Source organism: Aquila chrysaetos, chromosome 26, assembly GCF_900496995.4.
Source record: "Aquila chrysaetos chrysaetos chromosome 26, bAquChr1.4, whole genome shotgun sequence".
In the NCBI taxonomy this organism is placed as follows: domain Eukaryota; kingdom Metazoa; phylum Chordata; class Aves; order Accipitriformes; family Accipitridae; genus Aquila; species Aquila chrysaetos.
In genome coordinates, this window is record NC_044029.1 from 17,682,548 (window position 1) to 17,707,017 (window position 24,470).

Below are 24,470 nucleotides of genomic sequence, written 5' to 3' on the forward strand. Positions count from 1 at the left end.
TCTTAGAGTTCATTTACAGTACTAAACTGAGGAACCATAGTACTCAGTTGGAAAAGTCCCTTAGAGAAATTCAGTCTTACTGAACAGAGTTGATGCAAATTTGAAAGAATGGAAGGCTTTGTGGTCTTACTACTGTTTCAAGCACAGAAGGTTCTAACAATTTAAGTGTCACAAAGCCAGCTGAAGTTGACTACGGTGGCTACAAAGAGATTTGGGTCAAGCCTTAGTGTACGAAACAATGTAATTAAACCATACGGATAGCTCCTCCATCACCTTTTGCTTCACACAGCAAGGTTAGGAACGAAAGGTACGGCTTGGGATGTGGGGTCGTTTACCCGGTGTGTGAAACGCCAATATACACACAGAGCAGAGGTATTTTACTCCAATTCATGTTTGTGCAAAGTTGGGGGCTAGGTGGTAATCCACAAAGCTAGCACACCTCATGCCTAAACGGGCAAGCACTTTGTACAGTTCAGTTATACATATTCGATTTCCAAAGTTCTTCCCCCAAACTATTACTGGGAGTCGCTTATCTCGCACAGTTTCTATTGGGTTAAAGTTTCCCCGCTTCGAATTAAAGGTATTAAAGAAATTAAAGTGTTCTTTTGTTCTACAGCACATGCTCAAGGGGGGGTGGGGGGGTGAGTAAGTCTCTTGGTGTGGAATTGAGTCGGTGGTCTGATCTCCCCCTGCCGCCTTTACCTTTCCTCCGGTTATCAAAGATTTTTGCTGACTTCGTGCCTGTTATAAATTGAGTCTATTAACCGTAATGATCAATTGAAATTTTTATTAATTATAGTAAGCAGGATATGAGCAAAAGCAGCGCTGGGCGACAGGGGAGTCTCCGCTCCGCCAACTGCCGCGCTAAGCAGTTTAAACAGTCCCTTTTTTATACATCTTTACTTCCGTGTTCATGAAGTAATGGAGATACTCTGCGCATGTTTCAGTTGTTGTTAGGGGGGTCGTTTTCTGTCTCCTGATGGTCGTTGAGGCTGAAGATTGAAGTCTTCCTCAGTTATTTTCGGATGACCTTTATTTTGCTGTGTTGTAGTTTTCAGAGTTGTTTTTCAAGAGTCTTCGGCAAACAGTCTTGTGATTTATCGTTTACTTCAAGGTGTATGTTCAGTTTTAGTTTCTGTTTCCTGTCAGCTTTAGTCTCTGTTTCCTGTCAGCTTTAGTCTCTGTTTCCTGTTAAGCAAAGCACTTCAAGAGATAGCTTATGCAAGCACCTTTTTTGTGAATTATATGGTTGTTTGAGAAACAAATATGACCTTTAACAATTCCCCCCTTTTTCTATTTATCATTTGTTTATCAAACATTACATTTTATAGAATTTTGACTATTTTCATCTTATCCTACATAGTTTTCGCTTTTTTCATCACTTATAGTTTCAATTGAAATATAATTAGTTTTTAATAATAGTAGTTTAGTTGTATCAAAGCGATCTTGAATTGTTTTCAACAGATATTTAATAATACATGGTCCAAAGGTTAGTCCTAACATTAACATTATTATAGGACCTGTTAAAATAGAAAGTAAGGTGGTTAATCAAGGGGAAACATTAAACCAATTTTCGTACCATGACCTGGATAATTACAATAACTTCTGTCAGGGTTACTTGGGCCTGAAGCTTTGCTAGATTTGGGGTAAAAACAGGGGAGTCCTGTTCTATAGGTATCAGGGAATATAGATGTACGGAGAAATTCCACTTCCCTGGACTGATCTGAGTTTGAATTAGTTTTGACTCTGGTAAATTATATAATTTCCAAGCCATAGGTTCATGAGGATTTCCATTTGCTTGGGTTATTATCAATAACAAAGTTAACGGTATACCAGAAAAAAAGGTGTTTGTCAATTTTGCCAATCCAAATATAATTTTACCAGTCCTGGGGAAGTTTGGCCATTGCTGCTTTTGCATCCCATTGTTCTGGTTCTTTTCTCCAGTTTGTTCCTCCTCTGCCTCGCCCGTCGACTCGGTTGCTTCGAGCCACGAGGTGTACCATCTTCTCGGCAGCAAGGGAATTCTTCAGGAGAACAGCTGCTTTGGGCTTTCTGCCTATTTATATAGACTTCTTACTTTGCAGCTTTAACTAATGGGGCAAAGCAAGACACGGTTAATACTTCCCTTCTACACTTTATAGCCAAGTTTTCAGTTACAAAGAGGACTGGTTCAGTGGAGTGGTAACAATAATATTGAGGGTTTATTCCTTTGGCAAAAATTTCTCACCACTCATGGGATTCTCGAATAATTTCTTGTTTAGATTCTAATTGTTTTAATTTCTACTCAGTAAGAGTTCTTTGGATTTTCCCACACTGTGTGTAAACTCCTATCGGAGGGTATCCACATTCACAGTGTGTCCACTATTTATCCTGGTATACCTTACACCTAAAACATACAAATGGGTAACATTCACACTGTTGATTGTTGCACCTCAATCGTATATTATGTATATATGTATTGTCTTTTTCTGTATACCTTCTATATTCTATATTAAGTTGCATGAGTAATCAACAATTTCTATGACCACACTTAGTATGTTTTCACATATAATACACCAACAATGAAATTCCTATAGTAATTAAAAAAAATATTATATACTTCACACCAAAAGGTAACACTGAAATATATTCTATTAGAGTCTCTGTCATTAACTTGGGTGACTTTAGAAGTATTCCTTCATATTTTAAAAGTCTATTATCTGTTAACCACTTTTCAGCTTTTTGTTGTAATATTCCTCGTATATTATGAGGTGCATATAAGATGATTTCCCCGTTAAAAGTTACCCGATTTGTCTCTTCTAATAATAAAGCAGCAGCGACAATTATCTGTAAACATGTTGGCCAGCCCCTACTGACTGGATTTAATATTTTTGAAAGATACCCCACGGGTTTCTTCTGACCGGCCCATTTTTGAGTTAATACTCTAAAAGCAGTTTCTTCATGTACATTTACAAACAAATGAAAAGGTCTTTTCAAATCAGGTAGACTTAGTACTGGGGTTTGGCTCAATTCAAGTTTCAATTTCTCAAATTGTTCTTCTTCTCCCTGTGTCCACTTAGGGACTTTATCTTGAACTAATTGATTATATAAAAATTTGACTTTATAACTATAATTTTCTATCCACTGTCTACAGTATCTAAATAGGCCTAATACCTGTCTAATTTGTTTTTTGGTCCTGGGCATATTTAACTCCAAGATCCCTTTAATTCGTTCTGGGTCCAATATCTTTTTTCTTTTGAACAAATAATGCCCTAGGTATTTGACCTTTTCTTCTACAAACTGCAGTTTGTCCTTTGAAACTTTTAGGCCTTTTTCTGTCAAAAAGTTTAATAATTTCACACTATCTTTTAATACTTTGTCTCTTGATTCCCTAGCTATTAATAAATCATCTACATATTGAAGCAAAATATTCTCGGGTTGTATGTGAAAGTCTTCTAATAATTTTTCCAAAGCTTGTCCAAATAAATTGGGAGATTCTGTGAACCCCTGAGGTAACACAGTCTATCTCAATTGTTGCTTTCTATTTGTTTTAGGATCTTCCCATTCAAATGCAAAATAATCCCTACTTTGTTCAGCTAGGGGACAAGCCCAAAATGTATCTTTTAAATCTATAACACTATACCATGATTTTTGTGGTCCTAGTTTATTGAGTAGGGTATACGGGTTAGCTACTACTGGAAAGCGTGTAATTGTTCTTTTATTAATTTCTCTTAAATCATGTACTAATCGGTACTTTCCATTGGGTTTCTTCACCGGTAAAATAGGAGTATTAAAAGGGGACATGCAGGGTTCTAATATTCCCTGTGCTATTAATCTGTTAATTTCTGGTTTTAATCCCTTTCTTCCTTCGAGTAATAAAGGATATTGTTTAATCCTGACTGGGATATTCGGGTTCTTAATCTGTATCTCGAAGGGAATCATATCAAGTTTACTTATGGTGTTCGGTGTATACCACACATCAGGATTTATCATTTTTTCATCTGTAGTATTTAAAGGATATACTGACACTCTTAATTTCTTATCTTCTATTTTGATTTCCAATTTTAACTCTATAATTAAATCTCGTCCCAATAAATTATATTCTGCTTCAGGGACGAGAAGGAGTTCACCTATTCCATATATATTATTTGTTTCAAATAATACGTCTTTAATTTTATTTATTTCAAACGGTTCTCCCTTAGCTCCAATGACTTGGACCTTTTCAGGAGACAATTTACAACCCATAGGTAATTGTCTAATTGTTGATTTTTCAGCTCCAGTATCTATTAAAAAGGTGAACTCCTGCTTTTGGGGACCTATTTTCAATTTTATCAAGGGCTCTGGGTGACTCCGATCCCCTAAAAGGTAGAGCCCCTGACTATCCTATTCTGATTTTACAATCTCTTCATCTCTGATCCTCTATTTACAATTCTTTTTTATATGTCCTTTCTTTCCGCAATAAAAACAACATCCTTGTTCTTTTCTTATAGTTATCTCAGCGTCTGTTCCCTTTGATCTATAGTCTCGGGACGCCACCTTTTGTCCTTCTCTCACTGCTGTAACCATCATTTTTATCTGTCTTCTATGGCTTTCTTCTTCTCGCCTTACATATACTTTCTGAGCTTCTCGTAATAATTCATCTAATCCCCTGTCCTGCCAATTTTCTAACTTTTCGATTTTCTTTTTTATAACTTCTCAGGATTTTGTCACAAATTGTGTTTTTAGAAGGGCTTGTCCTAAGGGTGTGTCAGGATCTAGCCCTGAGTATAACTGGAGTGCTTTTCTTAAGCGCTCCAGCCAGTCAGTTGGACTCTCATTTTTTTTTTCTGTCTTTCATTAAAGGCCTTATTGATGTTTTGACCACGAGGGACAGCTTCTCGGATACCCTGAATCACTATAGTTCTTAAGTCCTGCATATGGACTCTATGATTTGGATCTTGATTACTCCAATTAGGTCTTTGAAGTGGCCATTTAGTATCAGCTTGAGGTCCTTGGGCATGTTGTATATCCCAGAGCCTCATTCCTGCACGCCGGATCATCTCTCGTTCTTCGGTTGTAAATAAACGAGTAAGTATTGACTGCATTTCGTCCCAGGTGTATATATTAGGACCTAGAAACTGGTCTAATCTCTCGGCCACTCCTATGGGGTCTTCTATTAGATTCCCCATCTCCTCTTTTTTAAAATCTCTAAGATCAGCCGAATTTAAGGGAACCGATATAAACCCTATTTCAGGTTGGGCTCCCCCCATAGGTATTTCCCTTAAAGGGTATATTTGAGTAGTTCCTTTTTGACTACGAGTTCTGGGCCTTGAAGGGGGAGAACCTGGGTTCGGTTCTGATGGCAAAGCAGGTGCCTGGGGTATCGCTGGCGCCTGTATGGGTGGTGGGGCATATGGAGGTGGGACTAAGAGGCTCTCTTCCAATTCCTCTTTTCGTTTTTCACGTTTCTCTTTCGTCTCACTAACTGGATAGAGAGACATTGTGTCTTGTGGACATTGTATCCATATTTTTGCATAGTCACTCTCTTCTGGGTTGAATGGTGTTTTAGTATTAACCCAGAGATTTAGTTGCTGCCTTACCCAATCTTCCTCTGACCCATATACTGGCCAATATACAGATTTAGAAATCTGTTTCCCTCCCCAAACTTTTGTACAATAACTGATCATTTTATGTTTCTTTTTCCCAGACGTTCCAGGAAAGTTTTTTCCAGTTACTCAGAATATGTCCTAAGGGCGTATCCTTAGGTACCTTGGGTAACCCACCCATGGGAATCGAAGGCTTACTATTCTTTGAACCCATCTTCTGGAATACCTTCTTTCACACACACACACGTTCCCCTTGTTCCTGGCCCAGTCCCTTGCGGGAGTTGGGAAACGCAGTACTTAAGGGTCCACACTCACTTGATTCAGTATATCGAACCTCTCAATTAGCGTATTCCAGGAAAACCCGACCCCGACCGAACGGTATCCCGCGTTATACTCACGCGTCCCTACGCCTCCTGCGTCTTCGTCCGGACTTTCATGCACAAAATTTATGGGATCTTACCGGTTCCTTTTTGCTCGATATCCTTTAATTTAGGTTCATCGGTAAGGATTTTAGTAAAAAGAAACAGCCTCCTCAGAGCCGCAAAAATCTTGCGGGGCGCCCCCCTGAAGGACTGTATCCCAACTCTTCCTTATCCGAGTCACGGCACCATAAATTGTTATAAATTGAGTCTATTAACCATAATGATCAATTGAAATTTTTATTAATTATAGTAAGCAGGATATGAGCAAAAGCAGCGCTGGGCGACAGGGGAGTCTCCGCTCCGCCAACTGCCGCGCTAAGCAGTTTAAACAGTCCCTTTTTTATACATCTTTACTTCCGTGTTCATGAAGTAATGGAGATACTCTGCGCGTGTTTCAGTTGTTGTTAGGGGGGTCGTTTTCTGTCTCCTGATGGTCGTTGAGGCTGAAGATTGAAGTCTTCCTCAGTTATTTTCGGATGACCTTTATTTTGCTGTGTTGTAGTTTTCAGAGTTGTTTTTCAAGAGTCTTCGGCAAACAGTCTTGTGATTTATCGTTTACTTCAAGGTGTATGTTCAGTTTTAGTTTCTGTTTCCTGTCAGCTTTAGTCTCTGTTTCCTGTCAGCTTTAGTCTCTGTTTCCTGTTAAGCAAAGCACTTCAAGAGATAGCTTATGCAAGCACCTTTTTTGTGAATTATATGGTTGTTTGAGAAACAAATATGACCTTTAACAGTGCCTATTAGCAATTTTTCAACTTCTCGGTGCCTCCTGGGGTAGGATGTTCCCTTCTTATCATTATCAGTCTTTTCGTTCTCCTTCAGGGGCCCAGTCGTTAGCAAGGCATGCCTTGTACATACAAAGGATATCTTATTTCACAAGACCTCTGTGATCTTCTTAAGTAAATCACTCCTTAAGTACATCGCTTCTCAAGTACATCTTTTCTTAAGTACATCGTTGCTCCTTTGGACTCCAGTGAGATCAATGCTTGCTGCACCTCTGTTGAGCGAAGCCTCTTGACTGAAATAACCCCCACTTCAGTCCTTACTGCTCTCCTTGGGATCTGCTAACTCACTCTTTCGGGTTTCTGTGGCGGGGTTTTTGTGCTGCGGGGGCGGGGCCGCAGGGCCGGCTCCTGGGAGAAGCTGCTCGAAGCTCCCCCGGCTCGGAGCCGGACCCGCCGCTGGCCCAGGCCGAGCCCCTCAGCGACGGCGGTCGCGCCTCTGGGAGAACAGATTCCAGAGGGCAACGGCCCGTGAGTCGGGGGAGTGGGATGTGAGAGGAACCCCTCTGCGGATACCGAGGTCAGGGAAGGAGGAGGAGCGGGGGAGGACGCGGTGAGGCGGCAGGCTGTCCCCCCCCAGCCCGTGGAGGGGAGCGGGGGAGCGGAGGCCGCCCAAAATGGCCGCGCCTCCGTGGCTGAGGCAGTCTGTGACTGAAGGACTGCACCCTGTCTGTGGAAGGGACCCGCGCTGGAGCAGTTGGTGAGGAACTGCAGCCCGCGGGAAGGACCCACGCTGGAGCAGTTGGTGAAGGGCTGCCTCCCGCGGGAGACACCCCACGGCGGAGCAGGGGCCGAGCGCGGAGTCCTCCTCCCCCCGAGGAGGAAGGAGCGGCAGAGACAAGGGGTGAGGAACCGACCCCAGCCCCCGTCCCCTGCTCCCCTGGGGAGAGAGAGCCGGGAGTGGGGCTGAGGCGGGAGGGCGGGGGGGAAGCTGTTCTCAGGTTGGGTTTTGCTTCCTAATAGCCTTGTTGTGATTTGATTGGTAGCAGATTAAATTGATTTTGTTTCTTCCCCACGTTGAGCCTGTCTTCTGCCCGTGACCGTAAGTGGGGAGTGATCCCTCCCTGTCCTTGTTTCGACCCACGAGCCTTTCTTTGTATTTTCTCCTCCTCCCACCGAGGCCCGGGGGGAGTGAGCAAGCGGCTGCGTGGTGCTTTGTTAGGGGCTGGGCTGAGACCACGACCCTCACCCGTGCATGTGCTGTAGTACTTGAAAGTTAGAATGTGACACAGGTGTTCAGTGTGGTAGGGTCACTGGGATTTTCAGAAGTGCCTAATTTGTTCAGAAGCCATCCGGAAATTTTTGAGTCTGTGAAACAGATACAGTTCATCAAATTTAAGTAAGGCACGTATTCTGTTCTTCAAAGGTGGGGAGGAGATCTGACTGAAGGATGCCAATTGTACTTTGTCAGTGGAGCTAGACTTACAGGTGAGGATGGGTTCTCTGAATGACATGCAAGAGGCACCTGGTGACACTTGTAAATAAATGTAAAAAGATCATCCATAGAAATGTTTTGGCATTTGAATGTCTGCTGGGAAAAGCTGCCGTTTCAACAGAAAAGGAGTATGTTTGTTTGATACTAGTCCTTCAGTGATATCTCAGATCTGTAATTTAAGCACGAAGAAACTCAACGATTGATATTGTATTGATTTGGTACTTTGTTTTTTGGTTAGTTCTTTGGCTTAAAATACAGCCACATCAGTACATGCTAAGCTATAAGTTAATGTGGAGAGGATGGTTTTTATTGAGATGTGAAAACTCCCTGTTCTGTAACCAAATCTTTTTATGGGAAGCATTGTGGTCTTGGACTTGGAATGACCTGAAAGTTAGTGCTTATTTCCACTTGGAACTTTATTTCGGGTTTTCAGGCTTAATCCCAGACTGGTGGTGATGCAAAGGTAAAAAGATCACAGAGCGTCTTTGTTTTGCAGACTGCTGAGCGGCTGGGCAGTAGGCCTATGAATGTATTTTGCTGACTCTCTGGTTTTGCAGGGTCTAAATGACAAAACCGCTTGTGGAACACCATTATCGGTGGGCTGACCGGCAACCTCAAGGAAAGGCCAAAGCCAACCATCGTCAGTGATCCTAGACCTCCTGAAGAAATCTTAGCGGATGAACTACCACCAGTGGACAGTCCTGAGGCATTGGTGAAAACATCTTTCAGGTCTGACGGATATGAGTTTACTTTGTTTATCCTTGAGAGGATATCTCTTTAAGATTAAGTCTGCAATGTGGCTTTGGTGGGAGAAATCAGTCCCGAAGGATTCCGCAATGCTGCGTATCTGTACTGAACAACAGTGGAAAAAGAGGTCGATAAATAATACTGGCTGGTCTTGTCCTTTACTTCTCAGACCTCATTAGCCTTCCTAAAAGATGATGAACTAGACAGGTATAAAGTCTGTAACTAGTCAAAATGGTCAGCAAAGACAGCTCATTATAGGAAGATGTCTTTGAAGGTTGGCCCTGTTTCTTCTGAAAGTGGTTTAGTGATGAAGACTTGCACTTTAGGTCAGATGATGTGCTTTATTGATGCAAGAGAGAGCTAACCCTTTTTCTGTTGATGCGATGTCTTGAGAACTGTCTAGCATTAATTTATTTTACCAAGGGGAAGGATTCTGGCCAGGGGCTTGCAAGCAAGCGATCGCTGGTGTTGTAAAGTGTGTGATAGATCTGTTGCTGGGTTTTCCTGCCTCTTATTTAATCATGTGGATGTACAGTTGTCCAATGTTTCTTGGAGGCATGTTTTCTGAAAATGATTTTCTCAAACTGAGGTAAACTAGAGAAGCCGTGTGATCTTTGACCAAAATGTGAAAATGGGCGTGCCCAGCAGAAGCCGAGTGAGTGGCAGAATTGATTTTTTCCAAGTGTTTTTCGAGCCTTTTTTTGGTTGTTGTTGAAAACCTATGCTCTACTTTTCTTTTATAGTAAACATACATGTGTGCAAGCATAAAATGATTTTTGCTTTGGATAAATTTCTCTTGAGTTCAGTGATTTTGATAATACCTCAGTCTGTCAAACTTATGTCGGTCTTCGTATAATCGTTATTTTGAAGGCACTGAAGTTTAAGTCATGATATTAGGTGGTAATTTCAGATACCTTGTTTATACTGCTTGACATTTAAAACCACGTTACCATAAAGTGAGTTTGTCAGTCTATATAAATGAATCCTGTAGTTCCATGGGGCATTTTCATTCTTTAATATTTCCATTGAAATGATTCAGGCCAAGTGTTTCAGAACCTGGATCCTTCTTTTATGGTGAGGCGTGGTATTTAATGGCTTTTAAACAGTTTGTGCCTCTGATATTTAAAATGTATAATTTCAAGAGGTCTAACTCTTTTTCAGCTTTCACTTCTCATAGCAAATTCTGGGTATCTGCAATCCTTAGGTTGCCGTCGTCAAGATAAGTTCAACCTTTTTATATGCCAAAATAATGTCACAGCATTTCAAATGGCATGATTTGATCACGTGAGTAGGGGTGACTCTTGGAAGAAGTGAGCTTGTGTATAGCATGAAGGGTTGGAAAATGTAATTACGCAAAATAGTTTTGCTAATGCAGTTTAAATGGCTTTATAAACATTACAGAACCTTTGTATTTCACCAGTAGAGCAATCACTGTACAATGTGGCATTTTTGGAGGCTTTTATAGATGGGAATCCAAACAAACTGTTGTTACAAAGTAAATTTTAATTGTCTAGTTTCATAAAGAAAGGAAGCCCCGTGTGCGCTTGAGCTGTGCAGGGGAGTGGAAGAGAAGAGAGTACATTGCAATTACTGTCTAAAGACATGAGAAAATAAAAACAGTGCAGTGTTTTTATTGAGTTTGGGATCTTGTTGATATTATGGTGCAGAGTGGGGCTTAGGAGGCAGTAGCATCTTTTGTATGATGGGCTGCATGTTTGATTCATCAAGGTCTTCTGTGGGTCGTGATCTTCAAGTGCTTCCGTGACAGAGTTTGCCTGGTGTGTCTGAGGGTAAGTGATTGCCTGGCAAGCATGGGCTTTCCTTGTTTCTTGTTTACTAGACGCTAGTGGAAGATCTTGCTACCCTGTTGCCGTTTGGGGACTGAAATGTGCTTTCCAAGTTGTCCAGTTCAGCATGTCTTAATTGGGAATCTGGTGGCTGAATCTCAGGGGGTGCATGGGGCCATGCTGGGCTTGCGTGAACTGATTTTACAGACCGAAAAACCAGGCCTTGCTTTCGAACGTGACTGCTACAAACTGTAAAATGCAGCGACTCCCTTACTAGTTCTGATTCACTGTTGTTGGAGCAGTGTATGGCGAAACTATCCCTTTCATGCACAGGTAGAAAGAGAATGCCTCTCCAGTGTCAAATGAGTCACGCTTGCTTGTGATTGCATATCTTTTTATGTGAATACATTTAAGCAGCATGAAATCCCAGCTGCCACCTCTTGTATTAGATCTTGTTTTCTACTGTGCAGTACTTATTGTTCTGTAGCTTGGAAAATTAGGAAGAGATCTATGTTTGATTTTGTTCCGCTTCTAGATATGAGCTTGAAACGCATTTAAACATGGAAGAAGGAATGTGACTATTTCAATCATTTCGGTTGTACTTTTCCTGCGGTAATAATCCATCTTTAAGATGTAAAGGAAAACCCAAATGAAACCACCCCCCTCTCTATACCCCACATAAGTCTGGTGCGTGATCCCTCCCTAATGAAAAAGTGTTCTGATGGGTCTTGATTGTCTTATACAATTATTTTACTGTCTCTTTTCTGAAGATACCAAGAACCAGCACCGGATTGGTCTAAACAAGGCTGATTACCTTTCTAAAGAGAGAATTGAAAGAGTTTGTAGTATCATCTTGTTTGGAATATTGCAGTGAGCGAGCAGTTGTAAGTAATTTTGTGTCTTGACTAGTTATACTACTCCAGTGCTTAAAATACAGATTTAAAATCCATTCTCACTGGCATTTAGTCTATTTGTCTAGTAAAGGCAGGGGAGGCCCCAATTTGAATTACATTTGAAAATACAGTGGAATATGGAGAAGGGTGGATTATCCCCTTTTGACAAGGGAAAAAAGTGTAATGAGACACATAGAAGTGATTAGCTTCTTGGCCCACACTTTATGCAACAAACGCGATATATCCACTGTCTGTCTTTGCACAAATATGCATGCAAGTTCACGATTACAGGAGCTGTGATCCCTTTCTATTTGAATAGCTGTGCGTGGATCAGCATCCATGTATGTACAATCATTGGCAGTGGCTGTGGACTGATGCCAGTGTGGAATATTAGGTGGTGGGCGTACGGCCTTGCCAAGGCTGGGTGATCTGGCTATTGGCTGGAGATGTCAGCGGTTGCTGACACTGAAGCCTGTAAGTCAGAAACTCTCTTCCCAGATCTGCTTTTTGGTCTGCTTGGTCCCTGTACAGAGTAGTGGTGCTATTGGTCTTGGTAAGAATTAAGAGTGGTAATTACTGAGCTCTTCGGGAGACTGTGTAGTAACTTTACAGCCTGCTTTAGCTTCTGTGTGCTGCTCCCTGGCAGCGCTACCCAAGCAGGCATTTTGATAACGCTGGGCTGGCACCCAGCAGGGGGAGCAGAGCAACCAGAGACAGTTTGGGTGCTGTTCTCCCAATACCACCTAGAAGTTTGTGGAAGTGTTTTATATTGGAGGATAGGAGAGAAACTGCTGCATTTGTCCCCAGACTGCTGCCTGGAGTGAACCAAGTGACCAGGGTGGCACTGCTCCAGCTGAAAACTTGATGTGTCCAAGATGTCATCATTTCTGCTAGACTTGTTTGGTTTTGATGTACGGGACAGACGGGACAAGTTGTTATTTTGAGTCTGGAGACCTGGGACACTGGATTGGGGTATATGACTGTGGTGGTGCTTATGGGATGTAATGGCCGTGCTGGATCTTGTGGCAGGAGAGTTCCCATGGTACAAGGTGACGGTGACATCCAGGGAGGAGTGGAGATGGTCATCTGAGACAAAATGTTCAGTGCAACCTGCCATCCTGGTCCAGGGCCTGTGTGACAGCTGAAGTTGGTCTGGAATCGTGGAGTAGTCCAGCTGGCTCTATCTAGCACGCGGGGGCTTGGGTCAGGAGTGATTCCAAAGTGATCAGTCAGGGTAGCAGGCAGCTGAACAGTCAGCAGGTGAGGCACAGACCCTCTGTCCTGTACCAGACAAGCCTTACTGGATACCTCTGTAGCTATACTGAACTAGGAAGTGATATATATCATCTGTTACTGAGGCCATATGTCCTGGGAACCAGAAAGGCAGATTCAGTTCCTTCAAGGTCAGAGTGTTTTTAAGCTCAAGGCTTGCATGGCTTCTTAATCGCTGTCACCTTTCAAAATACTTTTAGCTTGAGACTGGTAACACCCCTGCTTACCTTAATAGCTGCTTTTCCTGTGTCAGCTGCAAAGTTTCTTTATCTTTCCAAGGATGGTTTGCTTTGCTTTCCTTATCTGCTTCTGTTCTGCTTTGGGAGTCTTAAATCGCACTGACAGCTAATCTTCCTGTATTTCAGGTTTGGTTGTGAGTGATGTAAACTGTTGCTCGTGCCAGCTACTGGCCATTTGATCGACAGGATAGAGGTGATACTGCAGTGCTCCAAATGCGAAAACTTCAGTCACAGCACTGTGTGCTGGGAGTCAGCCCACAAGCCTCAGTTGTGTGGGTCAAAGTGGCATCGGTAGGACTAAGGGGTATGAGCCAGCCTTCCCCCTCCCTTGCCTGAGTCCTAGCAAGAGCCCATCTCCAGTGACCTGGTGGAGAGGGACCTACAGGACTCCTTTAGCGCCTCTCATGTTTTGACACTCTCTGGGCAGCACCAAAGCTTGGCCGTAGCTACCTAAGCTAGTATGTGAGGTCTGGAAATCAGAGAGGGAGGTGATGCTATGCGGGAGAGCTGTGACCATGACCGCAGAAGAACAGGAGTTGAGGGCTAGTCGTGGGGTAGAATAAAGCCCGCCTTCCCTCCCGGGTCTCAGTATTTGTTTATTGCCTTTTTTATTTGGATTTTCTTCTTGTTTTTTTAAAGAACACACAAAAATGAGAGATCAATCTCACTTGCCCTAACTTGTTTAAAAAAAAAAACCCAAAAAACCAAGACATTTTCTCATTGTTTTCTGTACCCATCTAGTGCAGATTCAGGTCTCGCTAAACATTAAAATGTAAGCAGTCTCTCTGAAAACCACCCTTCTCAACATCTTTTTCAATCCAGACTTGTTATAAGGCACTTTACTTGCATTAAACTTAAATTCATCGATGTTGTATTCAAACCTGTTGCTTCTTCCTGTTATTTATTGGTAGTCATTGTGACAAATAAGAAGGGAAAAGTGTTCTGTTCATTAAGGAAATGGCTCCCATATCATTTGTCTCTCTTGTCTCTTCTTTTAATTGTGCCTCCCTTCTAGGTGCATGTCATGCTTTGTGAGAGCTATGCACTCATTTCTTGGTAGATTGAGATTTATGAGTCAGAGGGGGAATGATCAGAGGAGAAAGATTGATCCCAGTTATTGTTCAAAGGCTGCATTCTCTCTCTCTTTGTGTATGTCCACAGGAGTCCAGAAGGAAGGTGTTTTTTCAGGCAGTTGAAAGAGAAATGGACTTCTCTGTCTTTTGGTTTGGGGTTTTTTTTGGTGTCACAGTCGTCTTGTTCTTCATAGGATAGATGTGTTATTGATGACAAGCAAAGCCAGAGATTTTTGTCCCTGTAAATATCAGACACGTGAAAAGACCCAAGTTGAGAAATTCAGATGGACTGTGGGTGTCCTAACAGAGCTGTGCCTCTGAAAGGCAGGGAAGAAATCCACTTCCAAAATGGGAATGAGAGTTTGAGCTGAAGCTCCATGGCTAAACAAAGTCCTGGTAGTAAAGAAGTCCTGCTTTGAGGACTGCCCAATGCCTGTCCTTGACCACCCTTCTCTGCCTGACGTATGTCACGTGAATCTTGTACCATAATAAACTCTGAGCATTTGTTTTGCAGCTGTGCAAGGCTTCCAGTTCTGTCTTTGTAAGCATGCAGATCACCCCCAGTCCTTGACGTGGGCTACAGTACCCCCACCACACACAGAGGGCGAACGTATTTTTAGATCCAGATGTGGTATAGCTCTACAACCATGTGAGTCTTAAATGTCCGTGCGGCACTCCTGTGGGTATACAAGGCTGTTGCAGGGGCTGTGCTTAGTTGCTTGGCTTACTGAAGTTGCTAGCCCAGTGTTCCTTGCAGGTTTTCAGAAGAAACTGTATATGGGCAGGGAGTTGTATATAGGAAAAGACACTAATTTAAGGATAGCCTTTATTCTGATAAGGAAGTGTTTAATAATGCACTATTTAGTTGTCTCCACCATGAGAGATTAAAAGCCTCTACATACTAATATCAAACTGGGATGCCTTGCAATTCCTGTTGACGTAATTTTTAGCCTGGTTTCCTAAGGAAAGCTGGCTATCCTTTTCCAAAGGAAATTGCTGTATATGTCTCAGTCAGCCTTCCCGTTAAGTTCTTAAGCATAGCTGAACTTGATCAGTAGCTTAACAGAATGGTAGACATCTCAAAGGTATTGTTGTGGTTTAACCCCAGCCAGCAACTAAGCACCACGCAGCCGCTCACTCACACTCCCCCCGCCCCCCCAGCGGGATGGGGGAGAAAATCAGGAAAAGAAGTAAAACTCGTGGGTTGAGATAAGAACAGTTTAATAGAACAGAAAGGAAGAAACTAATAATGATAATGATAACACTAATAAATTGACAACAGCAATAATAGAAGGATTGGAATGTACAAATGATGCGCAGTGCAATTGCTCACCACCTGCCGACCGGCACCCCGCTAGTCCCCGAGCAGCGATTCCCCGCCCCCACTCCCCAGTTCCTATACTAGATGGGACGACCCACGGTATGGAATACCCTGTTGGCCAGTTTGGGTCAGGTGCCCTGGCTGTGTCCTGTGCCAACTTCTTGTGCCCCTCCAGCTTTCTCGCTGGCTGGGCACGAGAAGCTGAAAAATCCTTGACATTAGTCTAAACACTACTTAGCAACAACTGAAAACATCAGTGTTATCAACATTCTTCACATACTGAACTCAGCACCTAGCAGCTACTAGGAAGACAGTGAACTCTCTCCCAGCTGCAACCAGGACAGGTATTTAGTTGCTCTCTGCTTTGTGAAAACTGACAGTAGGATAAGAAAGGGTCCCAGTGAAGGAATGGATAGGAGAGAGAGAAGCTGACTTCCCAGAGTTGCTGTCTGGCTGACCAGTGCTAACATACTCTCTATCTAATCATATCTGTAGCAGTGAACGAGGCGCCATATGTGACCACACAAGCAGGCAGGGCGCTATTTGGGGGAAAAGCCCAAGGAGAGCAGAGCAGCAGGAGACACAGCAGGTCAGAGAATGTGTTGCTGTGGGGAAGGTAGGAAAGATGTAAAGCACAAGTGCCTAAGAAACCAGTCACAGCTTGTGCTGCAGCTTTGAGTACTCCAAGTGATGCTAATGAAAGGTATTCTTGTCACTACTGTTATGCTATAAATCGCGTCTAATCACCCTGGTGGAGTGGACCACATATCTTATTTGGGTAGATTAAGTGAATTCTATGCCATGACCCCCTGGTCTCTTGGCATGTGGTGACACCCAGCGTGGTCTTTCTGTGCACATGCAGAGGTCGAGGGTTCCTGATGTGAACTGACTGTCGTGGTGTGTCACCTAATGGGGAGGAGCAGCTCGGTTTTCAGGCAAAATAGCACTGGAAAGGGGCTGGTGGCCACCTGGCCTACTCCTCCAGCCTGCAGCCTGCCCTTGAAGGGCACTTGGGAGGAGGGGAATGCGGGCTCTGGAAGAGAGTTATTGTCCTTGGCAGTCTGTGCATGTCCTGTGGTCCGTAAGTTGCTCATCCTGTTATTGAATTAAGGCTGTCATGGTGTATATTTGATTCCCAATGAGAAAATGGGATAGTGGCTTTCTTACTCTTGGCAGTCAGAGAGAGTGTGATGAGCTGAGCTAATTGTCTGTGATGAATTGCTGAAGCTTTGAGTTCTTTAATTTGCATAAGCAAGAAGCATTAAAAAGGCACTCAAAAGGAAATTCCTGTACAGTTTCATCTGCTTTTAAATGGCTGGCTGATGGCAATGAAGTTAAGTGGTACGTTGTACTGTGATGCTTTCCTAAAGGATGTGGTAAAACATTCTCCAGATCCAATCCAATCAGGGACAGATTTGGTTTGGTTTTGAGACCACAAAACCTGCAAGTAAGAGTTCAGGAATATTTTGAAGTGAATAACAACAATAGCAATCATGCAATTACCCAAAATAATCTTAAGGCTGATGGATAAGAGCTTAATCTTTGCTAACGTCCTGCATTTCTTCTTAATGTGAAGAGCTTTGAAGGAGGAGGAAAAAGGCATACTTAGCTCCAGTTAATTGAGTATGACGATCAGATGTGGAGAGAAAACTGTGTTCCGTCTTGGGAAAACACTAGCCATTTATGCATCGAAATATCAATTTGAGATTTGTTTTTTTCATGAAACCCAAGAGAGAATCTATGCTAACCATGTACCTGGGACACATTGGAAATCCCCATACCTGTTGCAGGTGTCATGCATCCAATGGATTGAATTGTTGATTCCCCCAGGAATGCTATGACTACCAGGCTATGGATTGCTTGGAGTCCCCTGTTTGCACCCCCTGCTCTGTGTATCTCTCTTTTGACCCTGTGCTTTCTGATGAAGGTTTTGTCCGGTTTGCCTCCCCATGCAGAATGATTTTTGGTAACTGCTGTATTTTGCTGGAAATTCTTTTGCCAGAAATTCTAAAGCCCAGCCTACCAGTGCCTTTGCAGATGGATAGCAAGGTCTAGGTAAGCTGCTGTGAACTGTCAACACCCCTTACCCACCTCACTTGCTAATGGCTGTTCTTTATCTGGTTTTTGCATGTTGGGCTGCCAACTGGCAATTTCTAGAAACTGTTTTATGTAATAGAAAGGTCTCATTTGGAAATTATCACACTATCCATCTGAGTACTCAGCACATGCTGATGTCAGAGCCGCTGTGTCTGTAGTTTGCAGATTGGGACATTTATTTTTAGTTGTAATAATTTTTGGATCTGAATCTACTGGAGTGTTCACAGCAAGACTACTAAAGCTATCATGTGTTACTTGGTTTCCATGTGAACTTTATAAATTGATCTAGACTTTATAAATTGACTCCGGTTGTTTTCAAAACAGGCCTATAGTTTAAATTTGCTGTCAGTGCTGCTCTTACTCTGGCAAAGAGCAATCTTGTCTCTTCTTTTGGTGGAAAGGCCTGCATTCTGAGGTGTGGCAGTTGACCCAGGAATGTGGGCTTTGGGTCCCCATTTGTGCCCAGGGCTTCCTTCTGTTATGTATGTACCTTTGATCTGTCTCTTCTTTCATGTGAGCGCTTGCGGTTCCCTGTCAGAGCAAATTTTCTCTCAGCTCAGCTGAGAAAGGGCTAGACCTGAGGTTGTGTTTCTTTTAAATGAGAGCTACTGAAGAGCATTTGCTGTAAAAAGGAAAACTCTCAGAAGCTTCTTTTCCTTCCTCTTAAATGATGTGCGCAAGCAGCATTTAGATCAGCGTGAGCATCTGTAGTTGGAGTTTCTAAGATGAAGGTAACATTTCTCTTTCCAGTACTTGGAACCTCAAGACTGCTTTTTGTCATGTAATTGTCACCAATAGTATCTGCTCCTGAATCAAAAAGATGCTTGTTATCCTACCAGCTGCTTGTAGCAGTTACAATTAAGTCTGCCCTAATTTCAAACAGTATCACTCATAATAAAGCAATACTCAGATTCATTCTGAAGATGCTGAGAAAATTGGATTCCTCATATGGCACTGTACTTCCTTGTGAGAGTTTCTTCGCTTCCTAAATAGTTTTAAAGTTGCTTATAGTATAATTACCTGCAATGTCTGCAGGACTGGAGTAAAAGAATTAGAGAGTGTAGTAGTGTAAATGGAGTGGGCCAAAATTGGTGTAAATTGGCATAAAACTCAGTTGACTTCTGTGGAGTTATACTGATTTACTGCAGGTGAGTGTGTGGCTTGGTATTTCAAAACAATGCTCGTGCACCGAAGCGTGCCTCTTTGTTGATTAATGTTACAAATCTGATAAACTTGGCAGAGTGGTTTTGCTGAATCAGGAGCGATGCTGCTGAATAATGTGTTAATCAAAGTGGCCTGGGCTAGATACAGCAAATTCCCATCTGCGGAATGCCCGCTGGCTTTCACAAAAACTCCGTGAAGCTTGCAGACTTGGAATCAGTGTGGCCTTTAACTGTTGACCTTTTTTCACCACTGCTTTAATGCTGATTCTAATGTAGCCAAGGCACTTTCTGAGCACCTGAGGATGGTGTTGGCAAGCCATGAGCTGCCATGTAGGTTTTCTTTGTGTTGCTTGGGCTTTGCATGTTTGCTCATTGCATTAGTTCTCAGAAAAACCAAAATGTGCTTAGTGCTTTTCTGCTTTATAATTCATTATATAATATAAATAATTGTGTTATCCTGATATATCAGCTCTTCTGCTAGCAAAACTGTCTAAATTTCTTACAAAAATTGCTGGTTGGTATCAACAGAATACAGGCTCCTTAGTTTTGTGCTGCAGCAGAATATCAGCCGTATTGCTCTCTTTTTTCCAAACTCATTTCATTTTTTTCTGAATTGAAGTGAGGTTAAACTCGGATTTGTCATCTTCTATATGTCATTCTTTTTGAAGCAGTTGTACAGTAATGAATGAAATTTTTATAATAGCAGAAATTGATTCAATCTGTTTTACACAGATCGGTTTCCACCCCGGTCGCCCGTGTCCCAGCATGGCTGTGTTATGGCCTATACAACTGTGGTTTGTGCTGTTTAACGTTAATGACCTGGATGATGGGGCACAGCGCACCCTCTGCAAGTTTGTAGATGAACACCCCCCCAAAAGAGGGGGTGTGGTTGGTAGACCTGGTGGGTGTGTTGCCATCCAGAGGGACCTCCACAGGCTGGAGAACTGGGCTGACGGGAACCTCGTGCAGTTCAGCAAGGGGAAGCACAAAGTCCTGCTCTGCGGCAGGGAAAAACCCCATGCCCCAGTATGTGCTGGGGGCTGACTGACTGGAAAGCAGCTTTGCTGAGAAGAAGGTTGGGGTCCTGGTGGACAACCACTTAGACCGTGAGCCAGCAATGTGACCTTGGAGCAAAGGCGGCGGCCAACAGCATCCTGGGTGGCATTAGAAAGAGCGTCACCAGCAGGTCCATCTTCTGCTCTGCTCAGCACTGGTGAGGCCACATGTGGAGTGCTGGGTCCAGTTCTGGATTCCGCAGTGCAAGAGAGACAGGGGCACACTGGAAAGAGTCCATCCAGCAAAGGACCATGAAGAAGATGAAGGGACTGGAGCATTTGACCTAGAAGGGGAGGCCAGGAGAGCTGGGACTGTTCAGCCTGGAGGCGAGAAGGTTTGGGGGAAGCTTATCAATATAAATACCTGACGGAAGGAAGCACACAAGATGGGGCCAGGCTCTTCTCGCTAGTGCCCAGTGACAGGACAAGAGGCAGAGGGCAAAAATGGAAATTCAGGAAATACCATTCAAACATAAGAAGAAGCTCTTTTTTTTTTTTAAATGGTTTTTGGGTTGGATTTTTTTTTTGTTTTGGGTTTTTTTTTTACTGTGAGGGGTAGTCAGAAACTGGCAGAGGTTGTCCAGAGAAGTCGTGGAATCTCCATCCTTGGAGATATTCAGAACATGATGGGACAGAGTCCTGGGCAACCTGCTGTAGCTGACGCTGCTTTGAGCAAGGGGCTTGGACTAGATGATCTCCAGAGGCCCCCTCCAGCCTCAGCATTTCTGTGATTCTGTAGTGGGAACAGCGAAGCTGAATGATCACCCTGTGAGTAAAATCCTAGCATCTGATCTGCATTGTGGATCTGTTGTCTGCATTGCAGATTTTTGTTGCATTGTCCGCACACATCTGCTGGGTGGAACTCCCTCTAACATCAGTATGAAGTAGAGGTCTGCAGTGCAGATTGACAGCTGGGATTTTTCTCTGGAGCGTTTCCCCATCTGTGTTTGGGACAAACGAGGATAACGTATTTTGACTTTTTTCCTCTGTAAACCGAGTGTTTCGTGAGTTGAGTGTTCCACAGAGAAGTTTATTAAACGGCAAGCTTCATCTCCCAGTCCTCGAAAGAAAGTGGCACTGAGTTCACAGCTCAGATGATAGGAAAGAAGAAACTTCATGTGACAAGATACTAATACAGGTCCGCAAATGTAATTTAAATTTGTCTGAACAAGTTTCCTCGAAGAAGGGAGGGGAAGTGCAAATGACAAGAGACAACTTCCATAGAGAAGTAGTGAAAACTTTTTTATCAGTTCATTGTGAGTTGGGTAATGGTCTTAGTGAGATTGTCTGTAGCCTTAGAAAGCATTAGTTCATTTCCAGGGTCAGCCAAATGCTTTGATCTGTTTTGAATCGAAGCCTGGTAACAGAGGTTGCTGCTTGTTGCTTCTGCAGAAGCATTTCTGGGGGTCCTGCTGAGCTTTCTCTAGGTCTTAAAAAATACTGCTTAAATATTGTTCTTTGCAGAGATACTAGGCTAAGGTGTCATCTATTTTTAACCAGTACTCTCTACTAATGTTGATGTCAACAGAGAACTTGGCCTAAAATACTACATGGGAAATTTTCTAGTGTATTTCCTCCAGCCCTGAGATAAGACGAAGCGATAGGAAAGCAAATAAGCCCGTTCTCTCATTAATCTTTCAGTTGCTGAATTTGTGTGTCTGTTGATGTGCAAAATGTGATTATACTTTTCCTTTGTCTTGTCAAAGGTAAAGTCATCTTAATGACACTCCTCTGTCCACAGACACTTTATTGGGAACTACCTGTTAAATACTTTCAGTAGCTGGCTTCTAAAATTCTCTATTTTTGTTTGGTTTTGTTGGCCCAGGCACGGCCTCAGATGTGAGACCAGATTCTCTGCCAGTTTTATCCATGCAGTTTTATCAGAGTACCTGCCTTTAGCAGGGCTGTACCAGTATATGCCTAAGGCAACTAAGATGTCACAAGCTGAATGGCATTAGCTAATTGAGTGCAATTCAGATGGAGAGCAAGGTAGTCAATCAACCAGTTCTCTGTTCTCCTCTGAGTGCCTTCATACTTCTGTGGGAATTTCAAGGAATCTGGTGATAGAAACAAAGCACCAAAAGCTAACTTGACTCAAAATTTCAGATGGGTAGCATGAACAGCGACCATCTGTGTCTTTTTTTTTGAACAGGAGATATTTTCTGGAGAGGAGGTGAAAGAAACAGGCTTGCTATGTGACCACATTGAGATAAACACTGGCTTTGTTGAACTCTGAGACAAAATGCTGGCTTTTGAGGGCCAAGTATGTGCAGTTTTCAGAGTAAGTCCCCATGGCTGTAGCTCTGGCTAGACAACTGCACCCATGTTCATGCTGTTTGACATCACCGGTACAGACAGGCTGAGTGCTGCGAGGGATGCTTGCTATTCCGTAGCACCTGACTACAGTCTGCCTAGTCTTGGTGAGCATTTGTGCCATACTTGACTTCTCTGTAACCATGCGGACCCCAGGGCCACCTCACTGTTACCTTTGTAAGTGGCCCTGCCCCATGTCCTCCTTGGCTGTTCTCTAGTGACCACGGAGGGATTATTTTTCAGTGGGATGTTACTAGCAAGACAGGAACGGCAGGAGGGGTTCAGCTGTTTTGTCAGGGGACAGCCAGAGCTGCAGGTAAGAGAGCTGAGGTGTCGTGCGGTGACTTCCTCGTGGTCGTGGATAACCAGCTGGTTCACATGCAGGGGTCTAGCTCCTGTGCCAGTTTTATGTTGTGTGTGGGATTTCGTGTGATTTTGTTGTTGTTGTTGTTTTTGGGTTTGTTTTTTTTTTGGCGATTCTTCTTGAACCGAGGCCTGTCACCTCAGGCTGTTTCTGTCAGAGTGACACCAGCATCCCTGGGTAGGACTGGATTTGCAGGACTGGGCTGTGGGCTAAATGAGCTGGCAGAAAGTCTGGAGTAGTGCCAGGTCTGGGATGAGCTGCCCAGTCCAGGAGGAGAGGGTGGTGGTCATCATCCTCTGTCTGCACTAAACTCGCATTACCTTGTGGCTTTCCTTGCTTGGCACCAGCCTGTTCAATGTCAGCATTGGAGCGTGCAGGTGTGTGAAACTACAGCCATCTGGCTTGTCCTCGACTTAGCAATGAAACTAACAGTCGCTTTCTGACAGAAGGCCATCCTTGGCTGGGCTGGGCATGTCCACGGGTTCCCTGTTGTGTAGCATCTACTGGAGGATAGTGTCCATTTGTGTGGCACTTGCCATTTTCCTGGGATGACTGCCATAAGCATTCCATTTATGCTAGTGTCACTGATCAAGTCTATGATTTCTGCGTGTTTTAGGGCTTTTGTGTGGCCCAAACTTGTAAGCAGTCCAGTCCCAGGTGTTAGTTTAGTCTTGTGAAGCCCAGTGGCAGTTACCTGATCAGAAACCTCCTTGCTTGGTGCCCGTGTTGAGATGACATCATGACTGGTTACGGTGTGGCAGCATTGCATCTAGTTTTCTGGGTCACACTGGCTATAGCATCGTGCTGACCTGGCCATGTAACTACAGTGTTTTGGGCTATGCCTCTTCTCCAGGTGTACATTGACTAGTGATGCTTCAGGTGGCTTGGGTCCAGAAAATGCATCCAAACTACATATGAGTGCCGACTGGAAAGTGCATCAAAAGCCCACTATTTTCAAAGCGTTACTGCTTGTTGAACAAAGGCTGGGTGCCTTGCTGCAGCCTGGGCAGTGTGGACATATGGCCAACTTAGCCCACAAAGTGTCTTTGAGAAGATAGTCTCAATAGAACTGATGGAGAGTTTAGAGAGGATCACTGAGTTCATTTTATAGCTATTTCCTGAAATTTCTTCTCAGGTTTATTCTTCTTGGTCATATAGTCTTCAAATGAAACTCTTCTTTACGGGAAAGAAAAAAAAAAATTCTGGCTCTGTCAGGCAGCATGGATTATAAAAGGAAATAACCCAACTGTATATTTAGAAGCATGCAAGTGAATGTCTCGTAGCTAAACTTAATATAAAGGTACAGCTAATTGGAAGTAGTATGTTAACACAGAGAATAATGGTGTACTTATTTCCCATTTCACAAGGTAGAAAATAGACTTCAGTTAAATGAAATTGCAATGAAAATCATAATTATTTTGTTGTATTTCTGAGGAAGAAAGTAAACCTTGGAAATTTCTCAGGTGATTTTGGAACTTTCTTCTATTGTGGGTGTTCTTTCAACTTTAAAACATTTTCATCAGAATTTTTTGATGCCTGTAAAAATAGGAATAATGTAGGAGACTAGCAATATTAGGTAAACAATTGCCAATTAAATCAATCTCACCGTTAAAACACAATATGAAAATGTACACTGCAAAGCAGCATGAAAAAAATGCGTAGAAAAATGGTAATGCGTGATTTTCAGAATAATGTGCTTTGTGTTTTTTACATCCCTGTTTAGTGGTTTGTCATAGTCCTTACCAGACAGTCATGTAAGGAGCCAGCTTTGCAAAGGACCTTCCTTGCAACACTGTCCTTGGGATGCCTAGTTTGTGACAGCAAAAATGGGAATGCCATGGAAAGGAAAATGAGGAATGAGAGTAGATGGATGGTTTTCCGTGTGTGTGCATGTGTAGGTAGGGAGAGCCCTGGACCATTTCATGAATGTCAGACCAGGATCCTGC

The 24,470-nt window shown here is 43.1% G+C and overlaps 1 long non-coding RNA gene across 1 annotated transcript; it reads right to left on the reverse strand.

The window, feature by feature from the left end:
- Positions 1 to 1,440: 1,440 nt before the first annotated feature.
- LOC115336356 lies at positions 1,441 to 22,297 on the reverse strand. The gene is made up of 3 exons (XR_003921730.2): positions 22,287 to 22,297; positions 17,629 to 17,631; positions 1,441 to 1,585 (listed from the first exon to the last, which is right to left on the reverse strand). It is a non-coding gene; the product is annotated as an uncharacterized LOC115336356 (long non-coding RNA).
- Between the last annotated feature and the right edge of the window lie 2,173 nt (positions 22,298 to 24,470).